Raw genomic sequence first — 6,000 nt, 5'->3', positions numbered from 1 at the left:
TGGTTGAGGGTTCAAGAAAAAAAAAGAATCAATCATCCATGCAAAAATGAGAACTAAACACTCATAGATAAGCATTTAGCAAAAACAACATGGACATTGACATAAAGGCTCAAAAGGGTTAACAAATGCTCACACACTCACAAGGTGAATTGACTATTTGGTTATGGTGGTTGTGCTCAAAATGAAACAAAATGCCTTGATCCTTTTCATGCTTTCATAAAATCAACATAAACAAAAGATTAAGCATAATAAAATCCAGTTAAAACAAAGATTGTGGCCTCCAGCATATGTGAACAATGAAAAGCTTCCTCACATTTATGGTTTGGGAACTAAAGTGATTCAATCAACAAGCAAGTAATGCAAAAGAATGAATGGTATGGTAATTGTACAAATGAAAAGTTTCCTAAACATGTCATGCTATAGAAAGCGATAAATGAGCACCTTGAATGATACAACTTCAAAAAATAATATCCTACCATACATCCGCAAGTTGAAACACTCAAGCTTTGGAAAATCACCTCAAAAATCTTTGAATTACCGAACAAAATTTGAATACAAACAACCAACAAAAGAATTAGAAAAACAAAACTAATATATACTATTAATTAGCCTTGGTGAGAGTGGGAAAAAGGAGTGAACCAAGTGGAATAGGAACCCCACTGGTACAGAGCAGAAAAACAAATTTCTGCTATGCTCGCTTAGCGAGCTCTGCTCCGCTTAGCGGACATATCAGAAACCAGAAAAATCAGAACAGGATCTGTTGTTCCAATCACTCACCACTTCACCTAAATACCTCATAAATAGAAATATAAACAATATTTACAACCGTTGGGGTGCCTCCCAACAAGCGCTTGTTTTACGTCGTTAGCTCGACGCCTTTATTGTTTCGGTGTTTGGAAAGTAGCTTCCTCCCGTCATGCCATGGTGACGTCTCACCGCACAAGCCTAAAGAAAGTGTCCTAACCAACCACTCAACAAATGTTACTGGTACAAATATATACAATGATTAAACGAACATAAAGGAAAACACAAGTATACAAATATGTATATGAACAAACACATATATACAAACATGAAACACATATAACTATTAACATACACAAAGAGAAAGTTGGTGAATGTTGGATGCACGAGTTGAAAAGTGAAGATTTGTAAGTAAAGAGCTAATCCGAGATCAACATGTTTCACCAACATTCACCAACAAAAGTATACTTGTATGTAACATATACAAGTAAAACTATATGGTGAACATAAAAAAGTAAACATGTACAAGTAAGTATATATACAAGTGAACTATACAATATATACGATATATACAAAGCTCAATACCACGAAAACTATTGCGATGCAATCCACAACCATCCCCGGCAACGGCGCCATTTTGTTGAATGCAGTATAGGGCAAGCAACAAACAAGATTTGGAAATATTGATCCGGGAATTATCGTCCTCAGAGATGGAGAGATGCCATTCAACAGTTTCTACGGTTTCGAGCTTGGGTTTGAATGAGCAAAAAGTAAACAAAGATATAGACAAGAAAAGAATAAACACATTCTTAGAAGAGAAATAACTTATTAGGAATGTAAATATATTCACTCTTCACAAACATACACTTACCAACCCGTTATACTCAACCTATGATACTCATCTATGTTATCACGTATCTCTCACATAAGCGTCCATCTCTGGAGCATAAACGAGATCATCTCACAACTAAGGTTATCTCTAACGCGAAGTCACGAGAACATCCGTATTCTCGCGTCGGCGATCTCTCGCGCGCCGCTCAAAAACGAAAGCATTAAGAACAAATACAAACAGTGAATGCTAGCTCTAAATCCATCTCTAGAGTTCAGAGCCAACAGATAATCATCCTAGATAAGGATTCAAGAAGTTTATCTCTAAAGCACCCCAAATCCCCAGCATAGAGCAAAAATCCAGGATAACATCAACACAGATTTGTAAAGCAAGTTAAATATAACATTATAATCGGTAAATATACATAAGATTCAAGTAAATATACAAAACAAAACCCAACAAAAGAGAAATACACAAAGAAGAAGAGAAATGAACCGAAAATCTCCCGGTTTGTCAGCTTCGTTCGACGCTCAATCCACCCCCGATCATCCGTATGCAACCTCCGAAGTTGTTTTCTAAGCTAATTTTGATCTAAGAATGAAATTGATGGTGTTGGGACTCAAAAATACCCTACCCATAACCTAAAAATGTGATTTTTGCCCCTTTTAACGAGCTGCTGTCTTAGCAGGTCCGCTTAGCGGACCCCCTCCGCTCAGCGGACTCAAAATTGCATCCAGACTCTAATTTGCTCCGCTGGAGCTCCGCTCAGCGGACTCAAAATTGCATCCAGACTCTAATTTGCTCCGCTGGAGCTCCGCTCAGCGGACTGACAACAAAAGTGAAATCTTGTTTTTGCCATAAGTTGAGAACCGTAACTCCGAATTGCGCCCGGTTCGAAGCGTTGGAAAGCTTATTCAATACTCTATCCAATAATGAATGAATGGAAACCAAATTTAAGATTTTGGTCATCCTTATTTTGAGGCTTTGGAAGTCCTCTTGAGGGTGGCTAAGCGGGCTTGCACCAAAACTGCGAAATCGAAGCCGTGCCTTTGACACTTTATTCCTCAAGGCTTCAATAAGCATGAATACCTATAAAAACAAAGGAAAAACTATCAAATGGTATAAAAGTATATGAAAATACAATTATTCACAAAGTATACGTATTTATACACAAAACGGGGAATTATTCAAACGGTATTAACAAAAGTATCGATAAGTGCCACTATTTACATACACAAAATAAGTACATTTTGGCACTTATCAAGATGGTGATGAGTGACTATGACTTTAAATATGTTTTTCTCGATTTCTATGAGTAGCTAAACCCCCCAATGCTAGTGGTGTCTCTGATTTGGATCTTATTGATGGTTTTCTCTTAAACCTTGTAATGACAACTGTTTGACACATATTTTATTTACTTTTAATTTGTGCTTAGTGCTTTCTCTTTCAAAAAAAATTGAGAATTGATTCACGGTTTATTATTAGGTAGGACTGTCAATGTCAATGCTTAATTAAGAGTATTTTATAATAGATATTATTACCTAGGACTAGGGATAGCTTATAGAAACTGAGTTGTTCTTGACTATAAATTGCTTAATTTCATATATTTCTCTCTATGGACACAGGATTTAGTTTGAATGATTAAAGGTTTGTTCACTAAGGACTTAGAAATAAACACCCTTAAGAATTGATAATCAATTGTGTTAGAAAAATCGTTGCAACGTCAGGTTAGATTCTTCAATGAGTTTGATCACACACCTTCCCTAGCATGTTCACTCATATTAATTTAAATATGTTCAACAATTATGTTCACTTTTTATTTATCAGTTTATTTATAATTAACAAAATTCCCAAACCAAAACCACCTGTTGCTTTTGTTTAACTATAGTGAAATTTCTACTCTATATCGCCAAATTTATTTTGAGATCGATACTTGGTGTCATACCCCAAAATTTGCCCTCTTATAATTGTCTATGTCATTTAATTTCAAATAATTGACGTAGCGCAATCAGTAAGAATTTGAGGGCAAAAGACGCACGATCGAAAGATCCCGGATTCGAATCTCACTTCCAACCTTTATTTTATTTTCTAACTTTTTTCCATTTTTTATTATTTTTTTAACTACTTTAGTTATAATTTTCTTCTTTTTTATCGGGAAGTTTAAAACATCTTTTTTTCTTTAAATCTTAATTTTTATACTCCTTTTAGTAAAATATATTCAAAAATTACAAAAAATATATATATCGTTTTTAGAAGTTACTTTTTTTATTTTAAGCATTAGTTTTGTTATTAGTATTATATTAAAGATTTAGAAATATTATATCAGATAGATGTTTTTTCATTTATTATTATTATTATTATTATTATTATTATTATTATTATTATTATTATAGTTTTAATTCAGTTATTATTAGTTTTATATTTTTATTTCTAATTATATTATAGTTAGTTAGCTATTATTATTATTTAGTATTATAATTAATAGTTATTAGAATTTTATTTTTATTACTAATTAAATCTTTTTAAGAGTCCAAGATCATTGTTTTTTAACCTAATATTTTTCTTATAAATACTAATATTTTTTGTACATTAGGGACTAACAATTCTAACCCTTATTCTCACACTCTCTCTATCTTCTCACAAATACAAAAAATATTTTCTCCTACTTCTCCTTCTTCAGGGTTTCAATTCCGGTTGCAGCAGGGTGATAAATTTTCCAGCTTATCAGCCGAAGTCTGAAACTACTGTTTCGATTTGCTTCGATTTGATCACTTTTTTATTTTTCCATTTGTTTTCTTAACCGTAACATTGCATGGTTTATGAACAGGTTTCCTATGGATTGGCCAACTGGAAGGAATATGGGTTTACCATTGGTAGGGCATAAAGCTTTTGCCTCTTCGAAAATTCAATTGCATCCTATGGACCTCCAGCCACACCATATCAGATCAAATACTGGTTTTTCTTTAATTCATTTTTTAATTATTGATTAATTGTTTTATTATTAAAATTTTCACTAAAACCTTAATCTTTTTTTCTCAAATCATAAAATTCATGTTATTTTCACAAATCACTCTAAAATTTTTTTTTCTTTTTCTTTTATAAAATTATTTTTTATTTTAATAATTTAGAGTAATATATATATTTAGGTTTAAATCTTAATTTATTTTTTTAGTTTTTTTCATATAAAATCAATTTAATTTTTAATTTAGGTTTAATTAATAATATAAATTTTAGGTTTAGGCTAATTTTAATCAAATCAGGGTTTTCAGGTCAATAATTCAATTTTAATCTGATTTTAGGTTTCATCACTTACCTTTGCCCTTAATCCTAAAAAATCATCTTCGTAGGTGTTGCCCATTAATAGTGGGCATAGGTTTGCTTTTTGTAATCAAATATTAAATTTCTTCAAACGCGCATTCTCTTCTCATCCCATACTCCATTGATTGTCGAATGCTCTCTATTTAATTTTCCTCCTTATTTAAATTATTTGCCTTTATTTATTTATTTAAATTATTTGCTTTTATTTATTTATTTATGTAGGCTATTTGCCTTTTTGCCTTGCCTCGCCTTTTAGTCATAATTTTGTATTTGCCCCATTTGGGTTGTCTTATGTCATTTGCCTTGTCTGTTTAATTCTTGCAATATCATTGTATTCCTTCTATATTTTGCCTCTATTTTCCCTGCAGGTGTTTATTGTAATAATTTAGATTTATATTTCCGCCTTTATTTTTCTGCCCACAGGTGTTTATTGTAATAGCGTAGGACCATTAAACTGTTTTATTTTTCTGCTATGGTTAGTAATCTTAGGGAGTGCAAGCCTGCAAATTAACATAGAATCACTAATTTTTACAAGATAAAAATATCAGAATTAACCACTTGATTGTGCCACACACGCACCTTTAGGGTAACCTCTCTTGTTGCCTGTTGCCTTATTATCTGTTGCCTGTTGGCTCTAATTGTACTAAATAGTCAAGTCCCTCGATTTCGAGGATACCTAAAGAAATGTTACCTTTGAAGTTATTGAAACTCCCTCAAGGTTGCCTTATAAAGAATGATTGTCCCCATTGCTAAGGTATCCTCGCATGATGCTAAATATTTTAATGACTATTATATCCTTCCCTTAGATTACCTGCCCTCTTTGTGGCAGGGACAATCTTATGGCGAACGATTATTCACGATGACCCTTCAACATCCAATTGAAAGACTTCCTGCCCTCTCATGGTATGGATAGACCCTTTCGCTCTGAAAAGCTAAAAGAACATTTTTCTAATTTAAGGGTAATTGCTTTTTAATTGCTTGCTCTTTTTCAAATTCAAATTCAAAACTTTTTTCCACTCTTTTCCAAAATCGAATTCAAAAAGACTACGCTTATTTACAAGCTAAAGTTCTTCTTCAAAGTTTTTACTATTCACACCCTACTTTTCAAA

The sequence above is a fragment of the Vicia villosa genome, linkage group LG6, assembly GCF_029867415.1.
Source record: "Vicia villosa cultivar HV-30 ecotype Madison, WI linkage group LG6, Vvil1.0, whole genome shotgun sequence".
Taxonomy (NCBI): domain Eukaryota; kingdom Viridiplantae; phylum Streptophyta; class Magnoliopsida; order Fabales; family Fabaceae; genus Vicia; species Vicia villosa.
This window is presented reverse-complemented; position numbering follows the sequence as displayed.